Genomic DNA, 15,853 nt, shown 5'->3' with positions numbered 1-15,853 from the left:
TTTTTTTTTGCTTTGCTTAGTATTAAAATGTTGTCTTGCACAGCCCATTTTTGCATGTATGTAATATCACTGTGCAATAAAACACTATCTACATAAAACAACTTCATATATGACAATGCATGTATTGTCTTTGATTGAAATGGTGTAGATAAACGACATTGACGCTAACCAGAGGGAAGACAAATAAAATAAAAAAGAGATCTTTACCATTTTAAATATTTCTCCTAGACAGAAATGAGGTTACCTTAAGGTTACCTTGAATGGAAACTTTTGCTTGAGTCTCCTGGTTCTCAAACTTGTCTCCTGAGACAAAAACTCTTCTCTCACATTTGTGTTTTTTAAAGCTTTAGAAGAGATCTCAACAACATCACACACTGTGCTCAGACATTTCTCCTACACTAAGAGAGCTCTCACATTTGTCTTCTGTAAATTTCAGTCTCCTAGACAGAAATGAGGTTACCTTAAGATTGAATGGAAACTTTTGCTTGAGTCTCCTGCTTCTCAAACTTGTCTCCTGAGACAAAAACTCTAACACTCTCACAATGGTCTTCTTTAAAGCTTTAGAAGAGATCTCAGCAACATCACACACTATGCTCAGATTTTTCTCCTTAGCTAAAGACACTGGATCACTCACATTTGTCTCTTTTAAAGCTTTAGAAGAGATCTCAACAACATCACACACTGTGCTCAGACATTTCTCCTACACTAAGAGAGCTCTCACATTTGTCTTCTGTAAATTTCAGAAGTGATCTCAATAAATTTAACCACTGTATTTTTAAATTAACCCAATTTATTGAGACAAACAACAAATACTTTTTGTTTTAACAGTTAAACACACAATAAAAATTAAACAAATATCTAATTTCTAATGTTTTATATGCAGAATAAATAGGTCTTAAGGAAACTTTTGGCTTGTCTCCCGAGGCCACAGGATGCATTATAATCCGTAATTATGTCCCCACTGGATGCAACAAATGCCTCGTTTATAATGGGTTTTAATGTTTTTGTTAATGTTCAGGATGAAAGTTTTGTTTACTAGTGAACGAGCGTTTATCTGTGCACGTTGAATTGCTGTTACTTTCTTGATACGAGGCTGCTCACGGTGCAAATAGCGGAGGTTCGTATGATTCGTATGATCCACGCCTCTCCCCCGACAACGTGGTGGAATGATCCTTCGTACCGCTTCAGAAAAGATCGGTTGGATCCATCCACCCGATCCCTCTAAACCACCCCGGGAAGCTGATCGGTCAAGGGAATAGCGTAACAATTTGACGCATGGACCTCAGGTTTGTTGCTAGAAGCGTTCTAGATTTAACAATGATACTGCCACGGCATCCTCTTTTCCGGCAGCACTTTTTGCGCGGAGCATCGTATGGTGAACGCCACAGATGGTCGGGAACATTAACCAACTCAGGAGGGGGGACAGTGACTTGAGCCCATGTAGTCAATTGCAGTTGATTTGATGAGTAATAGCTGATACTGATTCTTCCGCCAAATGAATCGGAATGGATAAATAAATATTATCTATAATCAACATTTCAACTTTTTTATATCTTTTTTTATTTCATTATATTTATTACATATATTTAGATTTATTTTATATTTATGAACTTCTTGTTTATTTTAAATGTTAGCAAATGTTATATATTCTTCATAATTAACATTTAATTTAACTTATAGATTTTGTTGTTTTTAAATGTTAACAAATGTAAATATGTATAATAAAAAAATGTTGACGATAGTTGGTAAAAAAAAAGATAGACAGACAATATTTGGTAATAATAATAATAATAATTATTATTATTATTAGTAGTAGTAGTAGTATTGTTGTTGTTGTTGTTGTTAAATATTTTGTATTGATTAACTTGTTGATTTTAAATGTTAACAAATGTTAATATATAATATACAATTTTGACCATATTTTGTAATATAAAAATCAACTACAACAACAACAATAATAATAATAATAATAATAATTCATTATTTCATGTTATTTATTAACATCTTGTTGATTTTGTATGTTAACAAATATTAACATATACTAAACTAAATGAAATTAAAAATCAATTGATTTTTAATGAATTACATGGTCTTACTCAAAGCTAAAAGGTATCATCCATTTCTAGGGCATTAGGTGTTTTTGAGACTACTTTGAGAAAGTTTGAAAGGTTTTGAAATAGAGCTACACTGGCTTTTATGAAGTACAGTACACTAAACATTCATCTGAAGAAAGCATCAAGTAGGGTTTTCACTTCATACTGCCATTGACCATGAAAATCTATAGAATGCTGTTCCATGTAAACAAATTGCATGTAGCATGTAGAATAATTTCTGATAATCCAGACACTTGACATTGAGCAGGTACAGTACTTCATTTGACTGTGCCATGTCTTTTTATTCAAGATATGATGAGATGCAGCCATTAGCATGTGCTTTTCAATGGCGGTAGTCACGGTGTGAGGTAATTGACATATATGCATGATTACAATTATAGAGAACAATGTAAACATGTAAATTAATTAAAGGGGAAATGGGGCTTAAAGAGCTATATTTGTTTGAAATTAGAAAAATTAAATAACAAAATATATTTAGCTCAAATAACAAGATTTTTTTTTATTTTTTTTTTAATAATGGCATTATTGTCATGACAATGATGTGCTTTATCACCCCAGTTCTTCTCTCTCTGACTGGAATTATTAGAATTTGTTTTTAAGTTGTTTATTTCCTCAAAGCTGTGTTTATTTGTTGATCCGCCGAACATATTCCTGCCTCTTGTAGAGCGGCCGTGAAACATAAAGAACAACAAAAGGTTTGCTTGGTTTTTGGAGATGTCATGGAAAATTGTGTGCACTCCTCCTTTCTGTGTGTCTGCGCTCTTCTTCTCGAGGGCTTCACTCCACAATAGAGGCGCTGAATGAGGACTGTTATTGCTGGATTAAGGATGCTCAGAGATTTTTTTGTTGTACAGAACTAGTAACCTTTGTACTACATTTTTGGCTGTGTGTAAGAATGGCTTTTGTCATCTTCCGTTTTCATCCTTGGAAAAAGAAAAGAATGAATGTTGCTTTCTTTTGTAAGTTATTTAACCATTAAATAACTGTAACACCCCTGTGGACTGTTTGTTGTGGTTTCTTCCCCTTGTGTTGGTTTAGCCCATATAATCATTAGATAATAACCTCATTGTGCTCACCTGTCTGCCCCTCGTTATCTGCACTATATCTGTTCCTGTCTCTGGTATTTGGGTTGTCGGTTATTGTGAATGTTACCATGAGGGGGTGTCTCATCTACCCGTATCTGCCTTGTTGTCTCTACATTAAACATCCTTATTTGAATCCTTGTCGTCCTCGTCATCCTGCCTGCCTCCACACACCTTGACCGTGACAATAACCAAGTTCAGTTTGAAAGACTAAAATAAAAAATATATATTTTGTGTGTCCTGTTAGGTTTTTCTTTTTTTTTGCTGAATTTTTGAAGCACCAATTTATTCTCTGTCATTGGTTTAAGCATTGAAACTCAATTTTAATTGTTTCAATTACGTTTTATGTTAGAAACAAGTCTTAAGCAATGAAATTATGCTGCATATAAGCATACAGTAAATGTGATGCCCAGGTGAAAAATAGTTGTTCTAGTAATTACTTAATTGTGAATAATTAAAGTCACCTGTGAATCATTAAATTAACTACCAGTCTTTTTCTGGATAAAACCCCAGAGATAAAGAATCATTTAATCATGTGAATATGAATGACAGCTGTGAAAATTAAGACTAAAGACCCTTTCTGTGTGCAGGTAAAACTACACAAGAAACAGAACAAACTGAGACAGACTCAATCCAGAAGAACTGTGGCAACGTCTCCAAGACGCTTCAAGAAACCCACCTGCAAAACTCCCTGAAAAACTATGCGCAAGTGCACCGAGGGAAAAAGCTGCTTTAAACGCAAAGGATGCTCACACCAAATGTTGATTTCATTTAGTTAATAGAAGTTAATTGATAAAGAAAACCTATTTGTGACATTATTTTTGACAGTATCCTCATTTTACAGCATTTCTACACAAGTGCCTAAAACTTTTAACAGTACTGTAGCTTTGCAGGTAGGTTTCTTGAAGCGTCTTGGAGACGTTGCCACAGTTCTATATGTATAGTTTTTCTTTTTCTTTTTTTTTAAGAAAGAAAGGCTGGTTGATTTCAAATTTCATGTTGACATTATATGCAAACTGAAATACTCAAAAATGTTCTTGGAAAGCAGAACTAAAAGGAAACTTGTGTGAGAAGCCACAGAGTCACCAGCAGTGACTTTTTAAGGGTTACCAAGTAGAATAAAGTAAAACCTGAAAGAAGGGAGACACAAAAGAGCATGTTTTTTCTTGTTAGATGAGCCAGAGAAACTTAAAGCGATATGGGTGGCGTTCACACCTTAACAATCACCATGCATCCTGTGATGTAGCGTCACGCTGTGGAGCCGCTTTTCATCCGTCCAACTCACTGGACAGAACAAAGACCGAGCGCAACACAATACCAGTATATGCTGAAAAAGATGCCGTTTGAGTCCATAAGAGCTCAGAAGACGTTTCATCTTCCAGCAGGACCGTTTCAGACCAAAGGGCCATGATACCCGCTGTGAAGCACATTTAAGGTGAAAAATCGCAAGCGTCTCGGTCCCCCAAATACAGAGGTAAAGTGCAATCCGGTGACAGCTTATCGTAATAAATTTCTCTCATTAAACGCAGGACTCTTTGGAAGCCCCCTGCTGCAGCTTCAGCGATGTAATAGCTTTACGATAACCTGTAGCATGTTTACGTGATTTGTAGTCTGCCTCCCCAGGGTCCCCCATTGCGTTGTGTCGACTAAATTGGCTTAGGTGAGCAAGAGACGCCCGCGGAGGCCTGGAGATGCTGCAGTTTGTGTGTTAAAACTTTACGCACACTCTGGCTCTGTGATTAATCACTCTGGTGATTGGGCTGGAAATTAGGCCTGTGGAGGAACACGCAATTACACTCGTTTATCTCTCACCTAAGATTGGCGCTTTGTAGGAGATGCACAAAGCTTGGCCTCCACATAAACACTGGATCGGGTGAGACGGTCCTTTTTGGTTGCACGAGAGGGAACCTGTTTATGTTCTTTACATAAGTTGCATTTTGAATAAATCTTGAATAAATCATGATAGCCATTTTTTGCTTTCAACATGTTGAGTCAGTGTTGCTCGAAAATTACCTATATAAATTAGTCATAAAATTGCCCCCCAAGAAAGTGTTTGTATTTTTTGCAAAGCGGATGATATTCTCTTCATGTGGCCTGTTGTGTGATTCAAAAACTTGCTTGCTTTCACATTTCTCATGACGTTGCACTCTACTGCTAGCCCAATTATCAAGCTTTGTTCGTGTGCCATGCTAGCGTCGCCTTTCTCTGCTCCAGCGCTCGCTAGCATCACCGCTTGCGTTTCTGATAGAACAACAGTGAAATCAGATTAGCTTAAGCCGCTAAATGCATGGAGTTTGATCCCATTTGAAGGATGACAACACAGCGTATTTGTTTGTGTGTAAAAGGTGAATAAATCAGACGGAGGGAGAGAAAGAGGGCTAGAGACATGAAAAAGGACTTAGCCGATAGCTCATAAGCAGCTTTGGCTCAGGGGGCGCGACTCCCCTTCCAGCGCTGTGACACCGATGTTAGACATGGAAGGAGAAAGCGTTTATGAGCTCATGCGGATTGAAGTGTCGGGTAGATCTGCTGGCCGCGGGATCCACGGGACGCGCTTTTGATTTTATAGTGGGAAAAAGAAGCTAGTGCTAACATACACATTAGTGTTGTCATATATAATTATTATCCAAAAATGCATATTACTATTGTGCTAGATCTAAAATACCATAGTATTATCATGACAGCATGTAAAAAGAATCCTGGAAATATGGTAACACTATGGTGCTTTTTTTCTGTAAGGGCTGTTTTTGAACAATTTCTCTTCACTTACAAGTAGTACCATGCTATTACCATGTTTTAGGAACTTACCATGATACTACCATAGTTTTCTTACCCAAAATAGGGTAAATAATGGTAGTGCTTTTTTCTGTAAGTTCTTGTTTTGAACTTTCTCTTCACTTACAAATAATTGCATGGTACTTTTTGGAGACGTACTATAGTACTACCGTGGTTTTCGTAGAAGTACCCCCAAAATATGGTAACACTATGGTACTTTTTTTGGTAAGTGCAGTTTGAACTATTTCTCTTCCCTTAAAAATAGTACCATGGTATTACCTTTTTTTTTTTAGGATATGTGCTATGGTACTACCATGGTTTTCTTGTAAATACTCCCAAAATATGGTAAACTATACTTTATCTTGTAAATGCTATTTCGCTTAAATTACAAATAGTACCATGCTATTACCATGTTTTAGAACATTTACCATGGTAACTACCATGGTTTTTTTGGAAGTACCCCAAAATATGGTAAAATGATGGAACTTGTTTCTGTTAGTTCTTGTTTTGAACCATTTATCTTCACTTACAAATAATACCATGCTATTACCATGTTTTAGAACACTTACTGTGGTACTACAAAGGTTTTCTTGGAAGTACCCCGAAATATGGTAAAATGATGGTACTTTATCCTGTAAATGCTATTTGAACTATTTCTCTTCACTTGCAAATAGCACCATGGTATTACCATGTTTCTTAGAACATGTACAGTACCATGGTTGTACCTTGTTTTGTTTTAAGTACCCCAAAATATGGTAAAATAATGGTACTTTTTTTCGGTAAGGTCTTGTTTTGATCACTTTCTCTTCACTTACAAATTATACCATGGTACTACCATGTTTTTGGGACATGAACCATTTGTAAATACCCCCCAAATATGGTAGCACTATGGTAATTTTTCTGTAAATGGTATTTGAAATATTTCCCATTACTTAAAAATGGTACCATGGTCCTGCCGTGTTTTATGATGGTTTTCTTGGAAGTACCATTTAAAAACTATTTTCCAAGAATACCATGATAATTTCCAAAATCCCATGATAGTAGTAGTACCATGTTTTTTTTTTTAAAGACATGGTACTTGCTACTGTAAATATAAATACCACAGTGCATTAATTTGATAATTATTCAGTACCATAGTAAGAAAAGTGATGCATCTTCCCACAATTACCTTAGTGGGCTTTTAAAAAGATGCAAATGTACAAAGATACATTTCAAGTTTATCCTTCCAGAGGTCTCCTATTCACGGCGCGTCCCCTTCATGATCTCGTTGATTATCTACACGCCTGACCCTTGTTCAGATTGCCATGTGAAGCGGTGTGAGCACGTAACCCTGTGGTATTTAGGCTGATGGGATGAGGAGAGACAGATATCATATAGAGTCGCGTGTGCAGGGAAAGACCGGGTGGAAAGGCAAATACTAAGAACGGCCCGGGGACGAGAGGCCTGTCAGCTCCACACAGGACATCAAATGCACCGAGCGGCTCTCCGTGACAGATCACAGGGGTCTGGTCCTCCCGTGGGACAGTCCCGGTTACGTGACTAATGTTTGAGGGGAAAAGTACACTCTCGCTCCCATGCGCACGCATGCACGCTCAGACGGCCGTGGAGATGGATTGGCTCCCAATCGCATGGTGACACCTGTGTTGAATTCACTCCTACAGATGGGTTATTTCAGCCAAAACTGAAAATTGACCCTCCCTCATTTCATTCAAAGCACATATGATTTTATATTTCATTACTTCTGTGGAAAATAGCAGGAATTATGTTGCTGAAAGTTCAGGCTCGACTGAAGCTGTGAACTGGGAGTTTTAGGAATCAATTTTTTAAGGTATTATTTTGGAAGTAAAAATATAAATCAATCATGTTTTAAATTGACAAACACATAGCTACATTTGCAGTGGTGCTCCATGAGAGCATTTTCAGAGGGGGCTGATGTGAATTGTGAATTGAGGAGTAATTGAAAGGTCACCTTGATAATGAGGGTTATTTATGTGGCAGGAGGGAAATTACATTTATTCTCCCTTTGATTTTTTTGGCTGCATTTGGATGGTAGTTAATGGTGCTGTGTCATTTGAATATCCGTTCTGATTGGTCATGCAGTGAGCCTGTTCTGGCATTCATGTAGTGCTTAAAGTGGAAGAAAAAAATACATCTTTCAAATTGTTACATACATTACATCTGAGGTTTGCCTTTCAGTAAGTAAACTATATAGAACGGCAATAAATCTTTAGTTGAGCTACTTTTTCTCAGCTCGTCGCCTCGTCCTCTCTTGCCTCCTCAAATGGACTGCCACTGTGTATTTATAATTGTCCGTTTAATTCGTTTAAAAATATAGTTTAATGTAACAATAAAATAAAATAACTTTCAATGCAAACTTTATTGAATTTTTATTGCATAGCTATTTTATTGCACTTTAAAAATACATTTGTTAATTACTACATTTATAATATAATTTATACTTTCTTCTTTCTTTTTTTTAGTTGGCTCTGGGAGGTTTATATAGGGATTCAGTTTTTTTTTAATATGTATATATTTTATGCAGAATAAATAATTTTAAAAGGTTTATTTTATAGGATTTTATAGGCATACAGCTATTTAAATGCATTTTAAAAAGCCTGATAATAATTGATTACTTCATTGTGTTTTTAAGCGGCACTAAGATTTCTGTACAGTAACTCAAATCTATTTTTTTATTATTGAAATTGAACTAAAATGAATCAGATTTGCCAACACTACTTGATAAAAAGAAATGGGAGCGTGTTTAACAAGGTCCCCTTTTTTGATCAGTGATTTTCCATGCCATCATTTGTGATAACTTGCCAAGGATTTTAAAATATTATTTTACATAGAATAACTCATTGTAAATGCCTTTTATAGCATTTTTAATGCATATATATTTTATTGCATTTTTTAAAAATGTATTTGTTAATGAATTACTAAACTGATCATTAATTTCTTTTTAAGTAGCACTGGGATTTCTGTGCAATGACTCAAATTCTCTTTTTTGAACCAGTTTATTGAATCATCTGTATGAACCGATTCTCTAAAATGAATCACTACTTGATAAAGAGAAATGCGAGCGTGTTTAACAGGGTTCCAACTTTTTGATCAGTGGTTTTCCATGCAATCATCTGTGATTGAATTATTTTACGGTGATTGCAGTCGCAAAGAGCAATTCCTAGCCAATTCAATATTTTAAATCTGAGCATAACTAGAGTTATTTATTTACGATGTAATTGTTCATCAGTTGTTGAATATTTTATAAATTTCTTTGATTTTTCCTGGCTGAAAATCACCCGGATATTTCCAGGTTTTCAATGCCCAAATTAATTATCGCCTTTGCTAACTAATTGCAGTCAGTTCCTCTCCTCATCACTCCAATGCAAACTCATAGAATGAAAACTCTTTTTCCTTGAACTTCTCGATCCGTCTCAGAGGTCAGCATCCTCCTCCTCCTAATCTGTGAGCCGGAGGAAGACTTTCGGAGAGGACCTTTGGTCCTGGAAGACTTTTGGGAGACTCTTGGCTTCTCACTTTCCGAGCCTCGCGCAGCTTAAAGGGTCATGAGGGGGCTGTTGGATGGAAATCTAATTAGATGATTTTGCTTGAGGGAGCTGTGTTTGCCACTCAATAAACTCCCACACACTGCTTCCCTCTCACAATCTCTCTCTCCTCCACATTATTTTTCTCAGTCTTTCTTTCTCAGAAGTCCCTGTTTCTCTCAGCGTTTTTCCATCCCAATCCTTCACCCCTCAGGCATTAGTTTTGCCCTCGAAATGGGAAATATCAGATGACCTTTTGTTGTTTCTATCTTTGGCATCACAATTAACGTTTGTTAAGGAAACAGTGTTCATTTATTCTTTTTAATATAGTTTGCGTTCTCATTTACCCTTGTTTACTTCATTCTTTTTTTTTTTCTTTTACCATCCAAACAACAGCTCATTAAACAAATGAGGGTCACAAAATAGGAAGGATTAGAATAGTTCCAATTAACAGCTCTGGTTCCTTAAAGTCAACATGAAGAATTGACCCTGTTTAATATCTTAATGCATGTTTCTGATTCATCAGTGCATGCTTGTTTTTTATCTTTCATCAACATGTATGTACAATTTCTCTGCTTTGAATTTACTTACATTTACTTTGTCGTAAAGAGTTCTGTCCTATGTTTTCGAATCATAATGATTCTTTTTGAAATTATGATGAAGGGAGACCGAATCGGTGAGTAATTCATTACATTCATTCATAACGGTATGAAACCCATTTGTGAATCACTTTATGCTGTTTGATCGGTCAGATCATGCATGTTCCATTTGGTCATAAATGTGGTCATATAAACAGTATTATTGTAGTATTATTTGAAAACTGTAGTATTAATATTTTGAATTAGCTTTTATTTTAGATTTTAATTTGAGCTTTAGCTTGTGCATTTTTGACATTTTTATGTTTTATTTATTTATTTTTAATAGCTCTTTTTAGCTTTAATTTAATTTCATTTCAGTTTTAGCCATTTTAGTACTTCAACTTAAACTTATTTAATAGCAATTAGTTTCTAGGTTTGTTTTGTTAATTTGTGTGTGCAATATTTATATTTTATTTTAGCTTTATTTCAATTAACAAAAAATATTTTAAGTAGTTTTAGTTTAACGTAAGTATTATAGTATTTCCTAATATTTTGAATTAGCTTTTATTTTATATTGTAATCGTAATTTTTACTTTACTTTTATATTATGTGCTTTTGTCATTTTTTATTATTTTCTATGGCTCTATTTACCTTTAATTTATTTTTATTTCGGTTTTAGTTTTAGCTATTTTAATACTTCAACGTAATATTTGACTTTTTTTTTGCTTTGTTTTACTTAACTTCAACAACAACAACAATGCTAAATATAAATGGATAGAAATCTGATCTTCTTATATAAGAGATATTGCTAGATATTACAAGTTTGGCATATAAAAGCAAAAAGTTATCGGATTTTTTTTTTCTTGAATGCATCTTGAAAGATGTTTAAACTATATATTTTTATGATCAGATATCTAGACAATTAGTTAAAAATGCATGAATTGACTAAATACCCCCTTTTTAACTGATTCATAGAAAAAAAGAAAACCATGATAAGAGTCATTTGTTCAGGAGTGGTGAATCAATAAAGGAATATGGTTCAAGAAAGCTTAACAGGTCCAAACATCATGAAAATAACTTAATTCCAGCATTTTTAAAGAAAATCAATAAGCACCGTTTCCCAATTCCCAACTTTCCACAGTAGTGAGCAGCATTTCATCGGCGAGCACTAAAGCGATGCTGTGATGAAGGACGTTTGAAAGCAGGCGCTCAGCAGGAGTCCCACAAAACTTCCCTTTCAGTCTGAGAAGAGACCAATAAACAAACATCTTCAAAGTATAACATGTGTCCCGTTTCCCCCGTCCTCTGTCATGCGGCTGGAGATCTCGTGTTGTGTAACACTGTTTTTCTGGCCCCCAGACAATGTGAAGAAAGTCACAGGAGTTTGTGTGTGTTGATTAAAGGCTCTTAAACGCATCCGGCGTCACATTATCAGCCGCAGACAGAAGTGGAGCGCTGTGAATAATGAGGCCGATGGGAAGCACAGGTTAGTGTTTAGTTTAATGCTGCTGTGGATGTAATCAAGCAGAAACATTATCAGCTGCAAGTACTGCTCGACTTATGAGAAATATGTTTTGGGGATTCAACACCTGCAGTTTTACTCCAGCGTCAACAACATTTGTATTTTCTGGAGTTCTGTCTCATTCTGTAGCTGGTTAACCATTTAAAAAAGACTAAATTAATTTTGCGTAGATGTCTATGCCGGTCAGTGCTAATTTACATTCTAAGAAAAGTTTGTAAAAATACGGGCCAAAGTACTGTGTTATTGTGAAAGGGGGAAAAATGGAAAATATACTGGTAATGTTTTTGCCAGGACATTGTTATCACCCTAAAACACAATGCAATGAAATGCAAAACTAAACTAAACTAAAATAAAACAAAAAAATAAAATAAATTTGCCCTAATTTTATGGATGGATTATGATTAATGTATATATATATATATATATATTTTTTTTTTTTTGATGTTTACTGTTTAATAAGAAATGTTTAATAACATTTACTGTTTTTTTTAATTTTTTTATGTGGAAGTATGGTTGAAGAGTGCTGTAAAATGTTTTCAATTATTATTGATATTAATAATATTAAATATTATTGAATCTTAATTATTTTGTTAACTAATTTTAACATAAATGTATTATAAATTGTCATTAATGTTATTTTAAAGAGATGAGTTTTAGCACAAAGTTTTTTATCATAGTAAAAGAATATATGTGTTTTGTTTGTTTGTTTGTTTGTTTGTTTGTTTGTTTGTATGTTTGTTTGTCTGTTTGTTTGTTTGTTTGGTTGGTTGGTCGGTTGGTTAGACTGGTTGGTTTGACAGGTTGGGATTGGATTGGAAAGTTGAGACAGGGAATGTCATCTAGACATGATCCAGGTTGGACTCCTGCACAGCTTTTACAGAAAATATTTTTTTTAAGATTAAAAATACAGTAGAAGATTGCATGTGTTCAACGTCAAGGACTGGAAAGAGAGGCTTCTTTACCCTACATTTACCTTAACTCACCCTGGTAAAGATTGGCTAGCCTGCCTGCTGCTCACAGACTGCAGTAACAATACTGAGCACACAGCCATGAATGAATCTTAACACCGCACTCTCTCTCTGTGCCAGAATGTGTTTCCATGTGAGCGTGACTGACAGTCTGTGGGCTTTAAACCAGAATCTGAGTAGATATGCAGTCCAGCTCTTACATGAGACTCTTACATTAGCACCTCAGGGCACAAACATGCTGTGCACAGTATACTTAAATAGTATTCGGTAGTAGCAAACATTAGTACTCAAAGATGATAGTTTCCTTGTGTCATTAAACAGATATGTCGCTTTAGTTTAGGAATAGTTCACCCCACAAATTTAGATTCCGTCATCATTTACTCACCCTCATGTCTGCTGTTGTTTGCAGGATCATAAAAGAGACTCTGACATACAAAGAGAGTTTATGGTGCTTATGGCTTTCAAAATAACCATAAAAGTACAGTTCTTTAAAAGTAAAGTCATACAATAGCTTTGTAAAAACAGACTGAAATTTAAGCTGAAGTTATGACTTATAATCTCCCTTTTTTGTCAAAAGGAACGTTCACATTTTTAAAATTACATTTGGAAGTGTCACTTAAATGTTATTTATTTATTTATTTATTTGCATGTATATGTATTTATGTCTTTGTCTTTATTCATTTATGTGATGTATTTATTTGCATGCATATTTATTTATAGTTTTTTTTTTGGCTTAGGTTTTTTTTTTATGCATCTTGGAAGGCATTTAAACTGGATTTGATCATGATAAGATATCTATCTGTTAAAAAAAAAAGACTAATTACAAATATCCCCTTTTTGGTCTGATTCTTATAAAAGAACCAGTTCAAAAGAGTCATTTGTGGTGAATCAGTGAAGGAATATGGATCAAGATGTCTTAACAGATCCAAACATCATGAAAATAACTTCATTCCAGCATTTTCAAAGAAAACCAATAATATACATATTAATTTATGTGCATGTTTATTGATTGATTTATTTATTTCTTAAAAGCAATGCACATCACTTTTGATAAAATCGTTTGCCAAATGCATACATGTAAATGTAATATATTGATGCCAAATGTCATGGTTTTCATGCTGCAACAGAATAGAATAGAATAGAATAGAATAGAATGTTGTTGTCATTGTTTAAAAGTATCTCTCTAGGCTTGGTAATGTCAAAAAACTAAAATAGAAAGACATAAATCTCAATAAACATAACCAGAGTGAAGTGATATATGAAAAAAAAAAAACAATGCAGCAGTTCACATTTCTGTGAAATTTGACTGCTGTCGATCTATCGTTGCACTTCAGAAGACTTGGAATATAGTGCATGAGTCATATGGACTTCTTTTAAAACGAAAAAGTGTACAGGTTTGAACTGACACGATGTGAACAGAATGCGCATTTCTGTGCTAACTATTTCTTGAAAGGCTGTGGCGGTGAATGTTGGGTTTCTCCTCGCGGGAGCGGCGCGGTGGAGTCAAAGCGGAGCCCGTCAAACGAGCGCGTCCTGGAGGACTGAGGCTTAAACACAAGCACTTTGCCTCTCCTGGAAACTCCAGCTTTAATCATTTTGAAGGGGAAACATCAGTGTTAGTGTGGGGTCTCCTTTGAGTATACGGCTGTGCCTTACAAGCATTTGTCCTTGCTTTCACTTTCCCGGTGTGTGCGCGTCTTTCCTTTTCATTTTCCAATCCGAGCAAGCGCGAGTGTTCCTCGCTGATTTTAGGGCGCAGGAAAGACTTTGCAGAAAGAATTTAAATTTAGGTTTTTTTCCCCTCTCTCCTCTAATTACACTTGGATTTTTTTATCACCTTCCTAAAAATTGACATAAACGCCATGCGAGGCTTTTGATGAGCGTGTAATGAGAAATGAGCAATGAGAGAACATGGGAATTTTGGCGGCTATTTCTTGAAAGGCTGTGGCGGTGAATGGTGGGTTTCTCCTCGCGGGAGCGGCGCGGTGGAGTCAAAGCGGAGCCCGTCAAACGAGCGCGTCCTGGAGGACTGAGGCTTAAACACAAGCACTTTGCCTCTCCTGGAAACTCCAGCTTTAATCATTTTGAAGGGGAAACATCAGTGTTAGTGTGGGGTCTCCTTTGAGTATACGGCTGTGCCTTACAAGCATTTGTCCTTGCTTTCACTTTCCCGGTGTGTGCGCGTCTTTCCTTTTCATTTTCCAATCCGAGCAAGCGCGAGTGTTCCTCGCTGATTTTAGGGCGCAGGAAAGACTTTGCAGAAAGAATTTAAATTTAGGTTTTTTTTCCCTCTCTCCTCTAATTACACTTGGATTTTTTTTATCACCTCCCTAAAAATTGACATAAACGCCGTGCGAGGCTTTTGATGAGCGTGTAATGAGAAATGAGCAATGAGAGAACATGGGAATTTTGGCGGGATTGTCTGAAGAGCCGCCCACTCCCTCTCCGCCGCTCCTCTGTTCCTCCCGCCCTCCTAAACACTTCCATCTGTTGTCTCACAATCCAGCTAATGTAGTGACTGGGCCCGATGGCGCTCACAAGTACACCCACTCTCACTGCCACAACAACTTCTCCACCTCGCGCTTCTGATTTATCACAGAGACTGTAATTCCGAGAGAGCTCCGTGTAGTTTTAGCATAATATGACAAAAAAAATACAGTTTTTTTGGAAGAAAGGAGGTCCACAGCGGTCATTTATAGTGTGCTTTCTGAATGCAAAGTGCTCTGGCTTCACAGTGCAGTATATTCGCTTTTTGCATAAGTTGTAATATTTAACCTGTACAAAGCTGTGCAAAATGATGTGCTGCATGTGTATCCGTTAAATGTAATGGTACAACAGTAATATTGAGCATTTAAAAATTAATCTTGATTATAATTTACAAATATGCATTGTTAGTTCATGCACCAGCTAATGTCAAAATATAAATTTACTGTTAAAAAAGGATTTATATGCATAGAAGTGAATATTAATCAAGATTATTAATAAAGAAAAATAAGTGAAAGCACTGTATAAAACAAGAAAAACGGTTGGTGTGTGTGTAGTTTTATAATATTTGTTTTGAATATTTTCTGTTTTCTTTTTCATTTCATTTTAGTTGAAGTTTAATTTTAGTTTTTATTATTCTTTTTTTTTTATTTGTGTATGTACTTTTTATTAAGTTTTAGTTTTTAGTTTTGTTTTTTTTACACACATTATAAATTAAAATGAGAAATTATGCCCGAGCAACTACCTGAAATAAAATAAGTATTATATATATAATATATAAGTATATA

At 35.4% G+C, this 15,853-nt stretch overlaps 1 protein-coding gene across 1 annotated transcript in view; it reads left to right on the top strand.

The window, feature by feature from the left end:
- The window catches only part of cdh22 (cadherin 22), a 152,446-nt gene that overhangs the window by 110,787 nt on the left and 25,806 nt on the right, over positions 1 to 15,853 (top strand). The window lies entirely within an intron of this gene.

The sequence above is a fragment of the Sinocyclocheilus rhinocerous genome, unplaced genomic scaffold (assembly GCF_001515625.1).
Source record: "Sinocyclocheilus rhinocerous isolate Xijiao unplaced genomic scaffold, SAMN03320098_v1.1 scaffold795, whole genome shotgun sequence".
Lineage (NCBI taxonomy): Eukaryota > Metazoa > Chordata > Actinopteri > Cypriniformes > Cyprinidae > Sinocyclocheilus > Sinocyclocheilus rhinocerous.
Note: the sequence above shows the minus strand (reverse complement) of the source record. Positions and strands in the feature narration are given on the sequence as shown.